The 23,808-nt window shown below is 40.8% G+C and overlaps 1 non-coding gene across 1 annotated transcript; it reads left to right on the forward strand.

The window, feature by feature from the left end:
• Positions 1-3,701: 3,701 nt before the first annotated feature.
• TRNAG-UCC (transfer RNA glycine (anticodon UCC)) lies at positions 3,702-3,774 on the forward strand. The gene has a single exon. It is a non-coding gene; the product is annotated as a tRNA-Gly (tRNA).
• Positions 3,775-23,808: the final 20,034 nt, after the last annotated feature.

Below are 23,808 nucleotides of genomic sequence, written 5' to 3' on the forward strand. Positions count from 1 at the left end.
TAAACTCCAGGAAAACTTTAAAACACATATAAAAAGCATGATTGCAGTTCTTGTGTGCTTTTTCAGCAGAGCCAAATTCAGGGTATAATTATTTTCTTTAAAAATTCAGTTGACTCAACATATTTTCAAAGGAGGAAATTCCAAGGCTTTGAAAAGCACATCTGTGTTACAGAGGAAACATTTTCTAAGCAGGAAAAGTCTTTCTGACTCTGCAAAGCATCACAATTTCAATCCCATGTTTTGGGGTTATCTCTGTTGAAAGACTTTCTCCTTCAGTCCAAATGATGTAAGAAGGGAGGCAAGCAAGTCATGGTCATGTCAGAAGCTCACCCAAACAAACGTGGAAACTAGATGTGATATTAAAAGCCTTTCCTTGGGCAAAATAATGCTTTTTAAAGTAAGCCCTGCATTTCTGGTGTGTTGAAGACTTGCCCTGACCATGACCAAGGCTTTCAGAACAATGGAATAAGCAGATCCTCCACAGACACACCGATTATTGGTAATTATGTCTCTATTCTTTTGAGATCAAATGACAGTCGATCCTTTTAAATTTGTATTTATCTGTACATCCCAGTAAAAAATCTATGATGATGAAAAAGAATAACAGCATGAGTGACCGTCAAGAGCATTATGCTAAGTGGGATAGAGTCTTAAAACTGTTGCAGGTTCTCAGGCCAAAGAGAACTATGATCTGTTTGCTGTGTTTATCAATTATGCGGTCTTTTTTTTTTTTTTCTTTCCGATGACCCTTCCAAGTTGTACTAGGTATCAACAAAATATTAGTCACAACCTCAAAGTAGAGAGTTTTTTTATTTGGTGGGAATGTTTAGGACCCCAAGACGGGGAAACAGCATCTCAGTAGCTCTGAGAAAACTGCTCCAAGGAGGCAGGAGGGGGAGTCAGGCTGTATATACGTTTGCAACAAAGGGAGCAGTCAGTCTGAACATTAAAGATCAGATATCAAGTTAAGGAACTTAGTGTTCTAGGTATGGGAAGATGCCAGCCTCTGGACTCACTGAATCCATTCCTTTCATTGCACCTCGACTATCTGGGGCCAAATTCTGTTTCCTTGTTCACCTTAAGGAGTGGCAGTTGTGGCAGATGGCTGATTCGTGCATTCCCCCAGCTCCTCAGCAGTCACTGTAGGGACTGGAGGCATCTGCTGGATCCCACTTTGGTGAGCCTTCATTCATATTTGAAGGCCAGAAATCCCTGTTGGCTGTGACATTTCTTGTTTATTGATATGTCAGGAGATATTCTCATTCCACATAGGACACTTTTGAGAAGCTGCAGGAAGGTTTTCAATATCACTCTTAATTACAGGTCAAGCACCACTTCAGGAATGTGGTTTGAAAATGAGCCCTTAACCAAGTGATGCCATCATTCTGGTGATACACCAAAGAGGCTTTGGTTTATCGCTTTGGTAACAATTCAGTTAATGTATTCTTACTCACAAGTAAAGGATGCTATTTCAGACTGCTGCTGCTGCTGCTAAGTCGCTTCAGTCATGTCCGACTCTGTGAGACACCATAGACAGCAGCTCACCAGGCTCCCCCGTCCCTGGGATTCTCCAAACAAGAACACTGGAGCGGGTTGCCATTTCCTTCTCCAATGCATGAAAGTGGAAAGTGAAAGTGAAGTCGCTCAGTCGTGTCTGACTCTTAGCGACCCCATGGACTGCAGCCTACCAGGCTCCTCCATCCATGGGATTTTCCGGGCAACAGTACTGGAGTAGGGTGCCATTGCCTTCTCACTATTTCAGACTAGCTATTTGTAGATAGATGGAGAGAAATTCCCTGAGCTGTGGGTACTTCCCCACAGGATCAGGTGGGGACTGACTTTCCGTAGCTGCTAACAGTTTTTATTGCATCTATCTTTTACTGGTGCTATTTGCACAAATCCGTGTCCCCAAGGCACAGTGAGGCCAAATACATGGAAACATCACAGTCTGGAACAGAAAAGGGGTTACTGCAGGGCCTTGCAGGGAGATGAGTGGCTTCTGCCCTAAAAAGGCCTGACCTCCCTGAAGGGTTTCCTCAAAGCACTTTCAAAAGCCCAGTGAGGGAGAGGGTGTCTCAGGGTTTGAGATCAGCTCTGTGCACAGTTCTCTGATTGACTGATAGTGAGATAGCAGGCTGGTGTCACCAGGGTTAACATTGTCAGTCCTTAGGCTCCAGGAGGCTTGGGGCAGTGTGCTCATGGTCGCCAAGCAGTTGTTCAGTCGCTCAGTCGTGTCCAACTCTTTGCGACTCCATGGACTGCAGGTTTCCCTGTCCATCACCTTCTCTCAGAGTTTGCTCAAACTCATGTCCATTGAGTCGGTGATGCCATCCAACCATCTCATCCTCTGTTGCCCCCTTCTCCTCCTGCCCTCAGTCTTTCCCAGCTTCAGGGTCTTTTCCAATGAGTTGGCTCTTCACATTAGGTGGCCAAAGTATTGGAGCTTCAGCTTCAGCATCAGTCCTTCCATTGAAAATTCAGGGTTGATTTCCTTTAGGATTGACTAGTTTGATCTCCTTGCAGTCCAAGGGACTCTCAAGAGTCTTCTCCAGCACCACAATTTGAAAGCATCAATTCTTCAGTGCCCAGCTTTCTTTATGGTCCAACTCTCACATCTGTACATGACTACGGCAAAAACCATAGCTTTGACTAGACAGACCTTTGTCAGCAAGCAGTTAACATTTTTCATTTGGTGGAGGGTCTTCATATCTGTAAAACAACTCAGGAAATGTGCATCAGGTGCCGTTATCTATTCATTAGGTACTTTTCAGAGAGGAGCTAAAGCAGAGGATACGGGGAAGGCCTGTTCCGGAAGGTCCATGGAGTCCTGCTTGGTTCCAGTTCCCTTTTTCCCAAACCTTCACAGCCCTTCCTCTGCAACCTCCCCCTCTCTCCATATAACCTTTAACATATCCATAATTTATGAGGCCAACTGAGATAGGATTATAACCTCCTTTTTGGTGCTGACAACTTGAGGCACAGAGAGGCCAGGCTAATTACCCAAATCACAGAGCCCATGAATGATGGAGCTGGGGTGGGTTTGAAACATCTGACTCCAGAATCTGGGCACTCATCTGTAGAAGACACGACAGTATTTCCCCACGTGATCTGACCTGCCTTGTCACTTGTTTCCTCACCCCCAGGGACATGCAAGAACTTCTGTCAGTTTCCTCTTACTGAGGAAAAAAAAGTCACAGGCTCTCAATTTTTGTCTCCAAAAGCTGACCATCCCACCTCTCCAGTCCAGCCAACCTGGTTTTCTCACTCTGTCTCATACTTTTTGTGGACATTTTGGAGTCTAGCTTAGGTTTGAATTATTCCCTTATCTTGAGTTTTCTCTTCCCTATTGGCTTAATTACATTATCGCCTTTCTGAAGAATTTAATGAAGGCTCTGCATTTCCTCTATTAGATTCTCTTTTATTCTTCCCTTCACCTAAAACTGTTATCTTCTGAAATCTTAAGAGAACATCATGTCTATACATCTCATTTTGCCATTTTATCACTAAGGCCTCAGGGAATCAAATAAGAGCTTTATCGATTGTCATCTACTAGCAAAAACAAAATGCTGTGCATGTTAGGACAGCAATACTGCATAAAACAGGGTTTTTTACAGTGAACTTATTGGGTTGGCCCCAAAATTCATCAAATTTTCCATAACATCTTAGGTAAACATCTTAAAAAACACTTTATTATAGGGACTTCCCTGGTAGTCCAGTGGTTAAGACTCTGCACTTCCATTGCAGAGGGCGTAGGTTCAAAGCCTGGTTGGGGAACTAAGAGTCCATATGTTGTATAGTGTGGCCCCCCAAAAATGGATGTTGTAATTCAGGTAAGATAAAATTAGTGCAGAAATTTAGCTTTAAAATAAACCCACCCCCCCACCACCAAGAAAAGAAAAGAAAAAGAAACATCAAAAAAGAATAAAATGTGAGGTGTAGGATTTTTCACATCAAACTGTAGTTCAGGGATACATTATATATGTTCATGTATTTGAATACCTAAAAATTAAAAAATATGTGATATACAATATGCAAAAAATCTAAAGTGTGAACTTATAGTAAAATGGGTCTTTAGTATATTCTATTAAAATATTATAATGTAATAATAAACAATTAACAAAAAACACTTTTATGAAACTCATTCCTCAATTTTAATCCATAATCCAATTATCAGTAATAATGGAGAATATTGATATTTCTTGTAGCTTAAAAAAAAATTACAGTTCTTCCTTTTAGACCTATAGCCTGAACTCTAAATAAGAATTAGCTATTTTTCACATTATAAAATGCTGTTTTAATTAAGGGCTGCACACTGGATATTTCTTGTTCAGAGAGTTTACACAGGAAAGGACCCTTCCCCACTCCTCCAGTGCTCCACCACGCTACACACATCATGTCTTTTCATTTAAAACAAATATTTCAAGCAAGGTAATAATATTGCAACAGAGGAGAGTCTATTTTGACTCCATGCTGGATCTGTTTCTTTGACTTTAAAGCTTATTTTTCTGTCACTTTTGTTATTATAATCATACACAATGTTGTTGTTCAGTCATTAAGTCATTTCCAATTCTTTGCAACCCCATGGACTGCAGCATTGCCAGGCTTCCCTGTCTAGTAACACTGTTTCCCAGAGCTTGCTCAAACTCATGTCCATTGAGTTGATGATACCATCCAACCATCTCATCCTGTCACCCCTTTCTCCTGCCCTCAATCTTTCCCAGCATCAGGGTCTTTTCCAATAAGTTGGCTCTTCACATTAGGTGGCCAGAGTATTGGAGCTTCAGCTTCAGCATCAGTCCTTCCATTGAAAATTCAGGGTTGATTTCCTTTAGAATTTCCTGGTTTGATCTCCTTGCAGTCCAAGGGACTCTCAAGAATCTTCTCCAACACCACAGTTCAAAAGCATCAATTCTTTAGTGCTCAGCCTTCTTTATGGTCCAACTTTCACATCCATACATGACTATTGGAAAAACCATAGCTTTGACTATATAGACCTTTGTTATAGATAGTAAGACACAATAGTTAACTATAAGAGGCTTACATGTAGTTGAGGAGTCAGACTGTATGTACTTACATACAATAATAATACTGAAATGTTATGGAAATGCTAAATGCATGGCACAGACTAGATAACTAACAGTAATGGGGCTGTCTATAATTAAAAATTCGGGAAGCTTGTGGACTTCTTGGCATATGATAAATTCTCAGTAGTAATCATTAAAGTTACTAATATAGTTAAAGCTATGGTTTTTGCAATAGTCATATATGGATGTGAGAGTTGGACCATAAAGAAGGCTGAGCACCAAAGAATTGATGCTTTCAAATTGTACTGGAGAAGACTCTTGAGAGTCCCTTGGACAGCAAGGAAAGCAAACCAGTTAATCCTAAAGGAAACTAACCCTAAAATATTCATTGAAAGGACTGATGCTGAAGCTCCAATACTTTGGCCACCTGATGTGAAGAGCCGACTCACTGGAAAAGACCCTGATGCTGGGAAAGACTGAGGGCAAGAGGAGAAAGGGGCAACAGAGAATGAGACGGTTAGATAGCATCACTGGCCCAATAGACATGAGTTTGAGCAAACTCTCAATAATGATAATGAAGGACAATGAAGGACAGGGGGTCCTGGCGAGCTGTTGTTCATGGGGTCACAGAGAATCATATATGACTCAGTGACTGAACAACTAAAACAGAAATGAAGTGTGTGTGATTTTCTCCATAGACTTACATTGAGAGAAAGAAACAATAGGTAGAAACATCAGAATGAAGATTTTTATGGTGCTATTGTTGCTGCAATTAAGACAAGAAAATAGGAAAACTTCGCATTAGTAAAATGGAAACAAAAGCAGAAGATTCAAGGATTTTGCTTACAATGGCCATGGATTATGTGTGTTTGGCAAAAAAAAAAAAAAAAGGAACAGGAGAAGAGGAAGGAGGTGATGGAAGGGACGGGGCTCCTGTGCTAGCTGAGGTTTCTGTGGCTGCATCACCACTAGCAACAGTAACCATAGTGCCTAGAGGTGATAACAGGCACAGTGTAGGTCAGAGGTCAGGTTGAGGATGGAGGCTTTGAGCAGCACCTTGTGGTCCCGGAGGCCTCCTGGTTTCAGCGGGGTGGGTTAAACCTCATAGCACAGCCCTCTTGATGGGGTGCTGTGCAACGAGGGCCACCCACGTGTGCAGCTCTTCCTGTTTCCATGGTTCCTGCGGGTTTATTTCCTCTCTGAACATGCATCGCTCATTATGAATGTGGAGATCACGTTCCTGACACGAATGTGAATTATAAGAAGTAAAGGTAAGCCACTTTAAAGTCAAGGTGAATCAGTCTGACATTGGCCCAAGGCCCGAAGCCAAGGTACTCGCACTGGTGCTGGGAGAGGGACTTGAAACCGTGCTTGACATTCACATAATGAGCTAGAAATGTCAATTGCTGCTCGAGGTAAACATTTATTTTCCAGAGTAAATGTTACAGCCCCTGCTTTTTATGACCCCGTGTCATTTGAGCACTTGTCTAAAAGGGTTGAAATACAGCTTGAAGTAGCTTTCATTCCTAAACACAATCCACACACACAAATTTGTGTTTAACTATGAAACCATTTACTCCACCAGCTCATTGTAATCATCAAAACAGAGAACAGCACACACTTCCTTCATTATTAAAATAAAACAAAACCAGGCACTTCTCTCTGCTTTAGGTTCCTTTTGAATACTAATGTATAAAAGCCCCGATTAAATTAATCTTGGCTGTCACAGTCACGCTTGGCAAATGAATCATAAAATAGTCTCCTCTTCATATGACAAGTTGTCCTTGATAGCAAATTAAAATCTTAATAAGGGTTTCTGAAATGCACATGCATATATACATGCCTAATCTCTTTTATTGGAGGGCAATGTCAGAATACAGAGTATTTTTCTTTGTTTTTTTTTTTCTTTTCAAATGGTGAATTTTAAAGAACATCTTCCAGATCTCTTTGTCTGGTGGTTTCAATCAATACCCTTGAATACTTTTAACTTGCCTACAAAATAAATGTTTTGGAAATTTTGCCAGAGCTGCTGGATAATGATATTTTTAATCACATAAAATTATTTATTAACTATTTAGTTAAATGACAAAAATATCAATGATACAAGTCTTTCTACCTCTTAGCTTTCCTCAACAGCAGTGTTCCCTCAGAGTTGTGATTTCACATGTCAACTGAGAAAAAACGCACAACTTGAAAGTTTTGTGTTGTTTTATTTGGGGCAAAATGAGGACAGCAGCCTGGGAGACAGTACCTCAAATAGCTCGGAGAGACTGCTCCAAAGAGGCAGTGGAGGAAGTTCGGGGTGTAAGATTTTGGTGAAGGAGGAGTTCAGTGCAAGCAAGCACTTACTTTACAAACGGTTTTCTGTTAGTCACGAGGAGCTGATGTCACCATTAAGGGATTTAGTGATTTTCTAGGTATGAATAGATACAAGGACTGAGATAGTGAAAGCAGTCCCTCAAAATATCTAACTAAAGACCTGTTCCACCAGTTTCCCTGGAGCACAAAGTTCCTCACTCTCCACCCTGAATTCCCTTCTGGGGGTGTTGAAGGTTGGCCGCTGAAGCAACACAGGGTTCAATCTCTAGAGATGGATTAAAAATGCCCTTGTTGTTATTCACTCTGCGGCAGATGCTCTTGGCAAGTGCCAATTTGTAGTTGGCACACATGAAGAAATCAGAAACCAATTACAAGGGCAGATTCCCGCTAGCTGTCCAGATCTGGAGATGCAGCTGTCAAGAGAGGGAGACGTTGGTAGAAAGACACACTGGGAAACAGGCAGAGACTTATAGCTTCAACTCTGACAAGTGAAGAGCTTGACAGTTGTCATTAGCATCTACAGATCAGGAAAAAAAAATGAACTAACTGAAAAAAAAAAAAAAAAAAAACTTGATGAAGTCTCAGATATAGGTACCACTCCAAACTCTGGAGAAAAAGGTGAACTTGGAGAATGAGAGCCCAGACCTGCTTACCTGAATAGAACTCTCTGGAACTGTAAACTGGTAGCGAAACTTAATTTATATTTTTGTTGAATTTCTGGAAGCAGAGGGTGGACTAGCTTGAGAATGAGAAGTTGATGGAGACCACAGAAAAGGGCTTTTCCTCCAGGAGCTCTGTGAAGAGCCAAGGAAGAGCCCCTTGTGGCTCTGGTGGGGAAAAGGGTGTTTGAGAAAGACACTCAAGTGTTCTCAGGAACAGAAGCCTGTTCTGTGGGGAGCAGATTGCTCCAGGGCCTTTTCCCCCTTGGGGGAAGTCAGCTGCCCTGACTCCAGCCCCCTCTTCCAGGAGCTGAGCAGCACATGTGAAAGTCACAGACCATGGACACAGGCCCAGCAACAGACCAGGGTTTAACCAGAATGTAACAGAGCACATCCCTGCCCCCACAGTCCCATCAGGGGGCTCCCAAATGGTAGCAGTAGATTGTAGGGAGCTCAGACTCTATCTAAGGAAGAATTTTAGGAGAGCCACGAAGACAGCAGAGGAGACAAAACCGACTCAAGTACAGGACTTTGAAGTCTCTGGCATGTACAGCTACAATAAATAGCCCAAAGCCCATACGGAAGATCTCTTTAGCTTGGTTCCTATTACCCAGCACATCATGTCTGGCTTTCAATTAAAAAAAAAAAATCACACGGTGTGCTAAAAGGAAGGAAAATTACAGTCTGGAAAGACAAAATGAGCATCAGAGATATACTTAGCTATGGGACAAATTCTGGAATGCTTTGAAATCACTATGATTAAGCTCTAATGGAAAAGGTAGACAGCACACAAGAAGGAACGAATGATGCAAGCAGGGAGGTGGGAACTATCTGATGGGCTCGTGATTAGATTAGACACAGACAGGGAAAGAATCACTGAGCTTGAAGGTACGTCAGCTGAAACGTTCCAAACTAAAATGAAAAGAGGAAAAAAGAAAAAAAAAAAAGGATGGGAGGGAAGGAGGAAGTGAAGGAGGAAACAGAACAGGCTCTATCTTGAAAGCAAGACTCCATCTTGGGGTGGACTGTGGACTTTGAGCTATATGCCCAGTATCTACGAAAACGACATACCAACTGGAAAACCAGGCCCCTAGAAGGAAGAGCCCCAGGGCTCTCCATCACCTAAAAGAATACCCTAATTATCTGTGGAACCGAATAGAATCATACATTCTATTATGCTTATTGGGGTATGACCACAGGCCTATTGATAATTATCCACTGTTAACTACCTAGGCTTAAGGCATATGAATCACAGGTTAACTTTGATTGTATCCTTTTTCCTTTGTTCAGATTAGTTTCAGGGAAATTGGGGAGGTGGGTTTGGGCACTTAGGGTATATAAGGTTTTCACAAAATCTGGTCAGGGTCCTTGGCTAAGACTTCCTTGCCCCGCCGGTGTAATGAACTGTACTCCACTATCTGCATTGTCCTTCTGAGTGAGTTGGTTTCCCAGAAAGCGTGGCTACAACCAAAAGGACCACAGAAGCTAGGATCCAGGTAATTTAAGCCCAGCTCAGATAGGCATTTTTTAAAATGGTTTTTTAAAAAAATTGTATTGTTTTTAAATTGGAGGATAACTTACAATGTTGTATTGGTTTCTGCTTTACAGTGATGTGAATCAGCCATAAGTGTGTGTATATATATATATATATATATATATATATATCCTCTCTCTCCTGGGCCTCTCTTCTCTCCATCCCACCCCACTAGGTCTTCACAGAGCACTGGGCTGGGCTCCCCATTATACAGCATCTTCAAAGAGGCATATTTTAACTGAAGGTTTACATCAGACATTGCTTTCTCCCAATGCCACATCTTCCCTGCGCACCCAGTCTCAATCCTGTCCTATGGGCCTTGGTGGGAGCAATAGGTGCTAGCAAACATGAAGTGCAGTACAGCTAGGGCTTCTCTGTTTCCTGGCACTGGCATCCCAACTTTGAATCCAGGCACGCGAGATGGCAAGCAGTGCTCCAGTAATTATAACGGCCACATTATGCCTGTGCATCTGACACAACCAAAAGCAGACTAAAAATTGTTTTCAGACCCATTTTTCTCCATTTCAGTATTCCAGTGTCTTTATAGATTTTTAGATAAAACATCATTCAAATATGGACTTTATAGATGGGAAATGTTCAAAGTTGCCTGTGTTTCTAATAATAAATATGATAGTTTGCAAGCTCATGTTTTGATTTACATAAATTAATGCCTTATATTTTCCCATAATACTTCCTGATGAAATTGCATTTGGTACTTGATGACGAAGCTTACTTGGAGAGTCATGAATCCAGTTCCACAATTATTGATTTTCTAAATGGAAGAGTTGGCAGCTCTTTCTTAGCATTGATGACATTTGGGTGATCCTAAATCAATCAGAATATAAATACTAACCTATAAAAAAATAGATGTGGGACTATAATTTTATATCAAAGAATGTTTGGTTTAGTTGAAACACTGAAATATTAGATGGTCTTTGCTGAGGGGCAAAATATACTGTGGGGTTTGAGGTCATCAGTTCTGGAATAAATTTCCTGGGTTGAGATCCTGTCTCTATGTCATAGAGGCTCTGTGACTTTGGGGATGTAACTCAATCTCTATATTCCTCAGTATTTTCATATGCAAAATTGAGATTAAAATACCTCCCTTGTTTAGGTCTCATGGGAGTAAAGGTTATTACTATACACAAGTCATTCCTAAAGTGACTAAATAAGTGGTTAATGAATATCTGCTGTTATTTTAAAACTTTCTCTAGTCCTAAAAATTAAACTGCCCAGAGACTCCCTACTAATGTTGTCAAAGCCAACTGAAGGTAAACTATTCGTAGTCCTGAAAAACACGTTAATGTTTGACTAAATGGTATTTTACTTGCCACATGATGTTGCAGAATTTGTTCCATATGGTCAATACATCCTCCCATAATTAAACACAGAGAACATCGAAAAGAACCATATTTTCCTAAGCCTGATGTAAGGATGAATACTTCTTGCTTTGAATGGGCTCTACCTGAGGTTCTTTTTGTTTTAAAAGATAATATATTTAAGAGTAGTTTCAGTTTTGCAGCTAAATTGAGAAGAAGATAGAGATTTCCCATATACCCTCAGCCCCACAAATGCGTAGACCCCACCATCAACATCCCCGCTGCAGAATGCTCCTTTTTATTTTACTTCTTTTAAAACCAAGGATGAACCTACTTTTCTTTTTTTAATGAACTAAGGAAAGACAAAACAAAATTAAAGTCCACTCGCGTCACCGACTCGACGGACATGAGTTTGAGTAAGCTCCAGGAGTTGGTGATGGACAGGGAGGCCTGGCGTGATGCCAGTCCCTGCGGTCACAAAGAGTCGGACACGACTGAGCTACTGAACTGAACTGAAAGTCCATTCAATGCCCCCGTAACGCACGTAGCTCGTCTTCTCACTTTCTTTTCTGCTCTTGAACGTTCTCAGTGGAAAAACATCCTTTATCAGAAGCAAAAAGACTCTTAATATTTGGGTGCGGGCCGCGAGAACTTTGTTTACAAAGAATTTGTTTTACTTCCCGCTTCCTGTAGATGGAGCTAAATCCTCAAGTATGTGTTCTGTGTTTGCACATCTAAATTCCTGGGAGGGGAAGTCTTTGGGAGACAATATTGTCTGAAGATTCTTCATCGCGTTTACTGGAAGCAGTGCTACAATGTGCAAATTCAGTGCTTAAAAAAAAAAAAGGCATTTTTGAGACACAAGCCCTGTGCCTCCTTCCTCTTTGCAGGGAGCCTGTCTTAAATAGGAAGGGCCAGACCTTTCCCTCCAAGAAGCAAGTGTCTTTTAATTTTATGGCTGCAGTCACCGTTTGCAGTAATTTTGGAGCCTTTTCATTTTTTTCCCCCATCATTATAGTAGCTTGTTGCTACTGTTTTATATTTCTGTGTTAAATTAAACTGCCCATTATTCATTGTCCTTTTCTACGGGTGTTTCCTGTGTCCTAACTCCTCCCTTGCTCTGTGTGGTTGAATGACCATATATAACAAGTTGTGGTGACCGCTCAGTATTTCAGTCAGTTAATAAACATTGCATATCTGGGGACAGAGAGATGCACTTGATTACTTTCTCACATGGTTTCAAAAGGATGTGAGAACACAATGTGTCAGACCAACAGGAAACTTAAAAAAGGAAACAGAAAAAAATGTTTTAAAGGATCTGATTGTGTCCATACCAAGTTCATAGCCCTGTATTTGTTCATTGATTCCAAAACCAGGAAGAGAAACTTTATACCTTAAAAAGGAAAAGAAAAAGCTGCATAATACTTAAAGGATTTTAAATATCATTATTAAAATAGAAAACATTTTGATTAAATGAATTTTCTCATGTCTTGGATGTTTGTTTTTAATTTACCCAACAGGTCATTGAGTACAGTTTATTTCTTGAAATATGAAAAAAGAACCCTCCAAAAAGTTTTTAAGATGTTTTAGTATTTTTTTCCTATTAGTGTCCAGATTTGTAGCTAGGCTAAGTTGGAGGCAGAATAAAAAATGAACCAATGCTTTTAATTGTAACCTAAAATGTTGTCTTGAACTTAAGACATTGTAATTATTTTGAATTTCAGGAAAATGCTGACAGAATTAAAGGCTACACAAGAATGGTAAAGTTTTTAACATGTAGCAAGGTAAATTTCATGTTCCACATTTTAAAGCTACCTGTTAAAGACTTTACCACTCTTGTGTACCTTTTAATTCTCTAAAGCTAGGACATTTTCAATAATCAAACATATTTCTTTTGGGAGATTAATATGTGAATTTGCAGGTTGGGTTAATTTCACTAATATCTGAGTTTAAAATTTATGTCTCAAATAATTCTCAAAATATTGGCTTACTCAATTTCATATGTTTGTTAGCATTCAGATGTATCATTTACTATAGTTTTCAGAGTTTAGAGGATTAAAGAAAATAAATGATACTAAAGAGGTAGATTACAAAATTAGTGGTTCTCAAAACAATATCCAGGTTTATTCCTTTAAAAAATGATATAACTTTTCTCAAAGTTACATTTACTATTATACAAGCTATCTCTTGTTTTGATTTATTAGGAGGATATTAAAGGCATATTCTTTTTTATGCAGTTTTCTTAAGACTCCATTAAAACAAATGACTTTCTGGTCTGCGCCTCTTTCCAAGTCAGATACTGATTTAATATTGATTTGCAGAAGGGACTCCATTACAAAAACCTTTTGTAATTGTCCAAATTCCCTGTGTTTAGGAAGCTTTTGAGACATCCAGGAATAAGCAATTTCTGTAATGATGAGAGAGAATTGCATGGTGCAGAAAATAAAGGCTTGTCTGTTGACTCAGGCTTGTGTATGAGTTAGTATATAATTTACTAATTAAAAAAGATGTTAACCTTGAGTTGTATTGTTGCTTTCTAGATTAAAAAGAAAACAAACTGCCAGCAACTCTAGTTCTTTTTTTCCCTGTGAGAACACTGTCAGCCCACTGTGGAACTGAAATTCCATAGCATGAAGAAATTTAAGTTGATTTTATGTACCATAAAGTTTATGAAAAGACTCTTCACAGGTAAACATTATACTGGATTCTGAAACATTGAAAGCACGCCAACTGACAGAGATTTGTAAAGATAGTTGAACATGTTATGTTTGCATAGGTAGCAATAGTATATTTACATTTTAAAATGGGTGCCAGAAACTAGGGGTGGAGGGTGATGTAAGAAATGGGGAGATACTGGTCAAAGGGTAAAAAATTTCCAGTTAAAAGATGGGCAAGTTCTGGATCCAGTATACAGCATGGTGATTGTAGTTACTTATACTGTGTGGTGTACTTGAAAGTCGCTAAGAGAGTAAATTTTAGATGTTCTCCTCTTTCACACACACAGTGGTAACTATGTGATGTGATGGAAGTGTTCCTTGTTGATAAGGTGGTCATTTTGCAACAACATTCAAGTGTAGCAAGTCATCATGTTGTACACTTTAGACTTGGAGAGTGTTCTACCTCCATAAAGCTATATATGGAGATAAAGTTATATCTCCATAAAGCTGATAAAGTTATATCTCCAAAAGAGAAGAATAAAGTTATATCTCCAAAAGAGAAGAATAATTTGAATATATACTTTCTTATGGGTTAGGTGTTTTCCAGTTGGTCGTGCTCAAGTCTGTTGTTTCCAGTTCTCCCCTCTGCGGGCAAAGGGGAATAACTGAGTTAGGGTAATGGGTTTCCAGGGTTGTCTTGCCTGTTACCTTATTTAATAAGGTTTGGCTTGTGCAGTCACTAGTTGGATTCAATTATGTCTCTTCCTGACATTTTCATTCATTTGATTGCCCAGACCTAGTATGTCAGGGAAGACGAGGTCTGGGGCCAGGACTATTTTCCTTTGAAAGCATCAGTGCTGATCAGATTTAAATATTTGCTGTCCCCCTCTCCTGCTACCAACCCCACCACCTTGGCCATATCTAAGTCAACCAAATATTCTCTCAGAAAAAAATTTTTAAAGGTTTTTTTGATAAGGGCCATTTTAAAAGTCTTAATTAAATTTGCTATGATATTGCTTTTTTTTTTTTTTTTTAATGTTTTGGGTTTTTGGCTCTGAGGCATGCAGGAGCTTAGCTTCCTGACCGGGGATAGAACCAGCACCTCTTGCACTGGAAGGCAAGGTCCCAACCACTGGACCACCGGGGAAGTCCCTCTTTCCTGTAAAATTTGTGAAAGCCCCCAAATAATTAAGAAAGGCACATGTTCAAACCTACTGACTCATCTGTAAATTGTTCAGGTAGAAAAGCGTCTTTTATTCATTCAGAAAGCTTGGAAGGCAGTTCTAGCAAGGAAGCCACCTTGATCCTATGTGGCCCCTTGAGGCATTTCTCTCTTTTCCTTATCTAGGTTCTGTAGCTGTCAATGGAAAACTGTCACCTGCCAGAACAGTAAACAATGGATGTTACAGTCATCAAGCCACTACAGACACTCCAGCGGGGCACCCTGAGGGGACTCAGGAGGAGAAAGCACCAGACACTGGCCCCAGATGGCTGAGGGGCACAACAAAGGAATGACTTCCGTGAGCCAGACTCTTGCATCTTCCTTTACACAGAAAAGTGCAAAATTCCTTACTCTGAGATGTTCGGTTTTCTTAACAGTAATCCCTTGATGTTCTAACTACCTGGTCTTTGTTGCAAAAACTCCTGTGTGTCCTGGCTCCTCCCTTACCTCTCTGGGGCAGTTCTTTAGGGTAGCTGTCCCCAACCATTTTGGTCCCAGTGACTGGTTGTGTGGAAGACAATTTTTCCATGGCCCAGAGCTGGGAGAATGATTTTGGGATGATTCAAGTGCATTATATTTGTTATGTGTATGAGCGTGCTACGCCGATTCAGTTGTGTCCAACTCTATGCAACCTCATGAACTATAGCCCACCAGGCTCCTCTGTCCATGGGATTCTAAGGCAAGGATCCTGGAATGGGTTGTCATGCCCTTCTCCAGGGGATTTTCCCGACCCAGGGCTTGAACCTGCATCTCCTTCACTGCAGGCAGGTTCTTTTTTTTTTTTTTTTTTATGTTGATAGTTACTTTATTTATTTATTTTTTTCAAGTTGTTTTCCTTTTTTTTTTTTTTCCTCTAATTTTATTTTATTTTTAAACTTTACATAATTGTATTAGTTTTGCCAAATATCAAAATGAATCCGCCACAGGTATACATGTGTTCCCCATCCCGAACCCTCCTCCCTCCTCCCTCCCCATACCATCCCTCTGGGCCGTCCCAGTGCACCAGCCCCAAGCATCTAGCGCCACCTGGAAAGCCCGCATGTATCATGCACTTTATTTCTGTTATCACAGCTCCATCTCAGATCATCAGGCATTAGAACCCAGAGGCTGAGGACCCCTGCCTTAGAGCTATCTGAGAGGCTGCTTCTGGGGCTTAAGTCCTCAGCTTTGCTTGCCAAATAAAATATGTATCTCAACTTTTAGGTCGTGTATTTTTCTTTTTTTTCCAGTTGACATAGTGCCCACTGTGCCCAGGCAGGGGAGTGGTGGGAGAATGAAGGAAAAAATAAAGCAGATCACGGGGCCTAATCATGCAGCCAATCCGAATTGCATAACCTGACAGACACTCACTGTTTTACAGGCACACGGAACAATAAGTCTGCATGTCCTGAGTAGGTCCTACCTCATCTGTGTTGTGATTAAATCACAGACTGTCATGGATCTGAGCGTTCAGGGCAGTGAGGCTGGTATTCAGTGGAAGCCCCTGAGTCTTTCAGCAGAACTCTGCCATGGGTGTCGGTGATGGCACCAGCCCCTTACAAACTAAACTAAATGTGGATTTCATTTTAAAACAGTCTTGTTTTGCATGTCATGCTCTTTCAGTCCCATCTTACCTATCAGTGGTTCCAGTAATTAGCTGCCTGCTCACTTCCAAGCACTGCAATATGATTATACAACATTTATAAAATTTGGAACCCATCCTGTCCTCCACTCAAAGCGAGATTTCAGGATTTAAAGACGCCTTCTTGTGTATCATATCATCTTTGGTGTGTGCAATGGACGGGACCTTGTGTGGTTTCTATAAATTCACCTAAATGGGGGACTTTTCTAGAAGAGTTTCCTTCACACTGCCTTCTGTAAAGAGTGATGGAAGAATACAGTTAATTTTGTGAGTTCAGAACCATAAAAATGTCACTGACATGAAATTGCCTTTTTGTTTACATTAAAAGGGACAAATATTCTTCCCTCTCTAGAAACTTAATTAGAACATCTTCAAAGACCCTGAAAGAGACATAATTTCAGGAACTTTGAAGTAGTGAGTAATGGAGGTTTCCTTTATTTATTCCTTTGATTAATTCTACCCAAAGTGCATTTCCCCCCCCCACCCCAAGAAGATATTTTCTTTGTTCTTTGTTCATTAGCAAATCTTTATTCATCATGACTTGGAATCCAATCACTCCTCTTGCAGAGCTGTCAGTGTTCCCTCAGTTTCCTTGGCACAGTGCATGCACACATGTGTGTAACACTCATAGTGTCATGCTAGGAATGGCCTCTTACTCTATAAGTGGCTAGAAACAGAGTTAGGCTGTGTAACCACGGAACCCACTTTATTTTATAGCCTTTAGCTTCCTGAAGAGAGTCCAGAAATGAGGATGGGACTTCATTTGGAACACTAGGTAAGTAGAGTTCAAATGGTCCACTTAACTTACATCAACAAATTCAATCCAGGCATCTCAAAAAATCTCCAAACAATAAATGATTGAGAGGATGTGGAGAAAAGGGAACTCTTCTTGCACTATTGGTGGGGATGTCAATTGATACGGTGACTATGGAGAACAGTGTGATGGTTCTTTAACAGACTGAAAACAGAACTACCATATGATCCAGCAATCCCACTCCTGGGTGTGAAAGTGAAAGTCGCTCAGTTGTGTCCAACTCTTTGCGCCCCCATGGGCTATACATACAGTCCATGGAATTCTCCCAGGCCAGAATATTGGAGTGCATAGCCTTTCCCTTCTCCAAGGGGTCTTCCCAACCCAGGATCAAACCCAGGTCTCCCGCATTGCAGGCGGATTCTTTACCAGCTGAGCCACAAGGGAAGCCCAAGAATGTTGGAGTGGGTAGCCTATCCCTCCCTTCAGCAGATCTTCCTGAGCCAGGAATCGAACCAGGGTCTCCTGCAGTGCAGGTGGATTCTTTACCAACTGAGCTAGAAGGGAAGCCCTATACCTGGAGAAATCCATAATTAAAAAACTACATGCACCCCAGTGTTCACAGAAGCACTATTTACGATAGCCTCCTTGAAGAAACGTGAAAATGTACCATTAAATGTCACAACTTTACTTTCAGACCAGCATAGCTATCTTGGCATTTCTATTTACTGTAAATAGAGATCAGAAAACAATTTTGAAAGCTATTGGGAGCAACAGGAGGAAAAAAGCACAGATATCCTTAAAACGGGAAAATTACTGCAGTCACCTGGTAGGCAATCTCAGAAATACCAGCAGAGGGCGCAACAGCCTGTTTTATAATGAGGGAGAAGCAATGCTCAGAAAACAACCTAAAATGGCATTTTCTCTCCTTGCTTATTAGTTCCTAATACACTAAAAAGTGTAATGACTATCGACAGCAACATTTGAAACTAAAATCTCAGAAGTTATAATAATTGTATTTGAGTCGTGATCGGATTATTGTACATAATATTTGACTTTTGGAACTAAAAGGGACTCTAGATCTTTCTGGTCCAATTTCTCTGTTTAAGGCCAGGGAGACTGAGGTTCTTAATCTTGAAGTTAAGATTCAAGGCAAGAGTTTTGATGGGAATTCTGGTCAGATTACAGGGTCCAGGACTGTGATTTAGCAACTCTGCTACTCAGCCAACTGTGGTTTTAGCCTAATAACCACAGTTCACCTGGGTAGGGAATTGGATGGGTGGGTGGGATATGGGATCACTGAAGTCAAGAATATTTTTCAGCTGATGTTTATCTGTAGAATCTCCTTGGCTCTCTTGTAAGAACATTCATATTTTCAGAGAAGTGGCATTTTCAGGGAGAACCTGCCATCCTCCTGTAACCTCTTCACCATTTTCTAAAGCATCTCTGTTTCCAGCTGTGACCAAGCAAAGTTGTTTTAACAAATGCTGTCTTTCCAGCCTCTGGTTATTTCTGCAGTAGTGGGGGAGGGGTTTTTCACACATTTGGTTTATACTAAGAAGATGCTTCCTACAGCATCAACAAATATCCGATAATAGGAATGAGCATGGAGACCAGGCTTCGGTTCTGTAGCCAGAATTCTCATGAAAGCTATGCCGCTATTCAGGAAGTGCAAGCTGACATGCTATGCTATGCTAAGTCACTTCAGTCATGTCCGACTCTGTGCAATCCCACAGACAGCAGCCCACCAGGCTCCCCCATCCCGTGGGATTCCTCCAAGGCAAGAACACTGGAGTGGGGGCCCATTTCCCTTCCTCCAATGCATGAAAGTGAAAGTGAAAGTGGAAGTTTGCTCAGTACGTGTCTTGACTCTTAGCGCCCCATGGACCTGCAGCCCAGCCAGGCCCCGTCTGCCCATGCGGATTTTCAGGCAAGAGTACTGGAGTGGGTGCAGCCTTCTCGAGGCTGACATAAATTCTTTCACCACAAGTAGAAGCTGCTTCTGATCACCATTTAATCAATTGACCCAAACAAAGGATAAAGAAATTAAAATGTATTTAGGGAATTAAACTGCTAAGACATTGAACTGAATAAGAAAAAGTAGTGAGAAGACATGAAGAGAGATATATGTTGCTCCCGAAAAAGTTGCGAGGAGGAAGGCCACACTCGACTCCTGTGGGGATTTCCAGCATTTAAAATGGGGATAATAGTTTAACAATAAAATGACTTTCAATGTGTTATAGACAATACAAGGTAAATAAAACTTCAATCAAATATCTGATTGGAAAACTTTACAGAAACTCTTTTAAACATGATTTTAAAATATGGTTTCCTTTTGAAAGTATCTGAAAATCAAATTACCCAAATCGTTACACATTTAACTTTAAGTTTCAGTTTGACAAAGTTTCTCTATTGGAATACATATTTTAGAAGTAAGATTAAATCAGTAAACACAGATTAAATGAGTAAGCACTTTCCCCTTTGCCTGGCTCAGACAGTTTGTTACTATTATATCCATTACCGTGTAGCAAAATGACCATCCAATTTTCAGCGTGTGCAACTTTTGAGCAGAAGGTTTTTTAGGCAAGAACTGAATATCCTTTTTCTTATAAAACATAAGTGGCTTAATCACATGTTCTTTTGGAGACATCCAAGGTTTAGCATTTCGTGGTTTTACCACCTTTGTCCAAATAAAGGAAATAAGGAAACCTCTCTGATTTCACTGTGAGAACTCTGTGTGAACAGCTATGTATAACAACTTGACAACATTATGGGAAATTTCTGGAATTTTATTTTAATATCTATTTGAATTGGTGATGATCCCCGAGGACAGGACTTTCCCCATGCTTATTCATTAGAAACTTTTTCTGGATTAAATGTGGGCAAAAGTCTTCTTGGGAGCAGGGTCTGCATTATTTAAAAGATCTCATGATCTATCCTCATGTCCAAATTTACACTGTTTTGCGAATCACATGTTTTCCTTTGAGTCAAGTTTAATTAGCTTTTTTTCTTTTTAAATGAATAGAAACCTAACAAGTAGAAAATCTGATGATAATTTTCATTGTACGAACCAAGAAATTAATTTGAACCAAGTAATATTAATAACTGCAACAATTTATAGTTCATTACTTATTATCTTTTTTCTTTTATTGTTGACCCTTACTCAAAAGTTGCCAGATTTTCTAATCTATGAATTAAGATACATAAAAATGTTTCACAGATAGTTGTGAGAAGCACCCTGGGTCGTAGCGTCCCCATTCAGGATATGAGTTGGGCTGAATGAGAGGTGGGTTCTTCTCCCAGGTTGGATGGTGTGGACTGTCTAGAATGGTCCTGTTGGAGCCCGAAGGGATGGTGAGCAAGTCCAGGGCCCCAGTGTCCAGCAGGCAGGTTCCCAAGGCCCCACCCCAAACACACGAGGTCTGATGTGAATTTTGATCTGAATTCAAAATTCAGATTTGGGTTATCCTTTTAGATTTTAGAAAGGAAATACATGGTGGATACAATGGATCATATGGTGTCCCAACCAGCTTCCTACAGTCAGGCACATTAAGGATTCTGGAGCTAAATAAGGGCAGTACAGAGTTTATCCTCCCCTCGGGCCACATGATGAGACTAGAGGAATTATGAAGGGTGTTTTTTTTTTTTTTTTCTGTTGTTATTGTTGTTTGTTTGTTTGGTTGGTTGGTTTTGTCTGCACAAAGTATAGGTGGGATCTTAGATCCCTGACCAGGGATGGAATTCATGCCCTCTGCAGTGGAAGTTGGAATTCTTGTGTTTTTTTTTTTTATTTTTAACCTTTATTCAATTTTTCACAATATTGCTTTATGTTTTGTTTTTTTAGCCCTGAGGCATGTGGTATCTCAGCTCCTAGACCAAGGATCAAGCCTGCATCTCCTGCATTGGAAGGCAAAGTTTTAACCATTAGACTGCCAGTCTCTGTTTGCTTGTTTTTAATGCATTATGGATTTTGAATTATGGATAAAAGATAATGGACCTGGATCCATGTGAAGCCTACTGATTAAATACAAACACTGAGAAAGTAAAACCTGTGATAACTCTTCCTGCAGTGGGGGTGTGGGTATTAGGTAGGACCTGACAAACACGCATCCCCACTCTCGGGAGGGCGTGTGCTTTGGGTGATGATGGGGCATTGCTGTCAGTAGTTATTTCCTTCAGTTCAGTTCAATTCAGTCACTCAGTCATGTCCGACTCTTTGCGACCCCATGAACGACAGCATGCCAGGGCTCCCTGTCCATCACCAACTCTCGGAGTCCACCCAAACCCAGGTCCATCGAGTCGGTGATGCCATCCAACCATCTCATTCTCGTTGTCCCCTTATCCTCTGCCCTCAGTCTTTCCCAGCATCAGAGTCTTTTCTCAAATGAGTCAGCTCTTTGCATCAGGTGGCCAAAGTATTGGAGTTTCAGCTTCAACATCAGTCCTTCCAATGAACACCCAGGACTGATATTTAGGATGGCCTGGTTGGATCTCCTTGAAGTCCAAAGGGCTCTCAAGAGTCTTCTCCAACACCACAGTTCGCAAACATCAATTCTTCAGTGCTCAGCTTTCTTTATAGTCCAACTCTCACATCCATACATGACCACTGGAAAAACCATAGCCTTGACTAGACGGACCTTTGTTGGCAAAGTAATGTCTCTGCTTTTTAATATGCTGTCTAGGTTGGTCATAACTTTCCTTCTAAGGAGTAAGCATCTTTTAATTTCATGGCTGCGATCACCATCTGCAGTGATTTTGGAGCCCATAAAAATAAAGTCAGCCACTGTTTCCCCATCTATTTGCCATGGTTCCATATAATTTTCACTATCTTTTTTGTGCCCTTTTTTTTTTTTTTTTGTGGCAATACAAACATACAAACTAACTGAAACAAAAAAGCTAACTTTTATTAACTTTGCAATTCAGTAACTGAAGGATTTTATTATGGAGCCATTGACCTTTAACAGACTTTTTCTAATACATTACTTGGAAATATATGAAGACCATGTGGATGGGAACAAGCAACGGCTATTGATTCTGAGCTTCCAGGAGTGAAGGCAGGCAGCCACCCTCAGTTGCTTTTGTCAGGGGACCCGTAGGCAGGCAGAGGAGCTGGGCAGCTTCCTTGTGGACAAAAGGGAGGGCTTCAGGGGACCCAGATTGAGGCTGTCGGGGTGGTGAAAGCTATAGGCAGGCTAATATTACCATGGGGCCCCTAGGTGACTTTCTCTGGTCAGTTCTGTGTTAGGAATATGAGCAAAGGCCAACATCAGAGAAGCTGACAGTTATTGCCCTAGTCCTGGCCATTTGGGGCTGATGGCTATAGGGATTGTGGTTTAGCCTCCTGGGCTGGCTGCTGCAGAGGTTGTGGTCAGAGTTCTGCTGTCACAGTGGTGGTGGTAGCTTGGTCACCAAGTTGTGTCTGACCCTTTGCAACCCCATGGACTGTAGCCTGCCAAGCTTCTCTGTCCATGGGATTTCCCAGGCAAGAATACTAGAGTGGGTAGCCATTTCCTCCTCCAGGAGATCTTCTTGTCCCAGAGATTGAACCCATGTCTACTATACTGCAGGCTGATTCTTTACAGCTGAGTCACTGGGAAAGACTCAGTTTAGCTACTGTTGTCTTCTCCATTCAGTCTCTCAGTAGAAGAGAGATCCAGAGGGAGTCCCAGAGTTTCTCAAAAGGAGAGATTTATAGGGATAACTTGATGGATGGGGAGTCTAGAAGACTTGTGGCAGGCTTTCCTTAGATTATCTGCTTATTGGAGTGGCTTTGGAGTCAGGACATCCTGCATACAGAGGGGTTCTGAAGTCCCCACCGCTTTCTGCAGCTCTGCAGCTGGGGGTGCCTCCCTGTGTTAGGCTCCTTTCATTTCACCAAGCACCTAACATTCAATTTCTAACTGTGTTCTAACAGCAAGATGGGCTCTAGGAACAAGCACGATGTTCAAATCTTAAAGAAAACATCCCCTTTCCATGCAAAATTCCACTCTTATGCAGCACATTAAGCAAATAATCTGCTTAGCAGATCCCAGGGAACTTACTGAGAAAATGATGAATGGGAAGAAGGGTGAAAGAACAAAAAGACTGAAAAGAGAGATGGGCCCATGAACTTCTGAGTCACTTGAACAAAATCGAATACTAACTATGAAAATTAACCATTAGTCAAACTAATTGACTTATAAGATGAATAGTCCTCTCAGAATCAAAATAATGATGTTAAATGGCAGAATAACGGCATTTGAGGTTATTGAAAGGGAAGACAATCTCTGGAGTGACTAAAGTTAATGGCCTGCTCTCGCCCTGCTGTCAACTTTCTCTCTTCGGAATATATATTCTCTCTCTCTTTCTCCCATCCATGGATTACTAACATCCATATCACACATCACAATAAAACAAAATGATGATGTGAATATCACTCCCATATTTTGAATACTCCCTGAAGTGCTTTTTTTGGGTGATTAGGGTGATTTTTCATTTAGAACATGAAGATACTGATTTTTACAATGAATCATTTCTGATACATATGGCACCTAAATGCACAGTATCATTTTACATTTTTAGATAGATGTTCATCTGAGGCACCCAAAGCCCCTGGTTAACTTCAGTTTGTCTTATATCGAGTTTTGTGAGTGCTCTGAAGATGCGAACACCGTGTGGCTTCCTGTGACAACGCCGAGAGTGGTGAAGCATGTAGGATATCAC

The sequence above is a fragment of the Bos taurus genome, chromosome 13, assembly GCF_002263795.3.
Source record: "Bos taurus isolate L1 Dominette 01449 registration number 42190680 breed Hereford chromosome 13, ARS-UCD2.0, whole genome shotgun sequence".
Taxonomy (NCBI): domain Eukaryota; kingdom Metazoa; phylum Chordata; class Mammalia; order Artiodactyla; family Bovidae; genus Bos; species Bos taurus.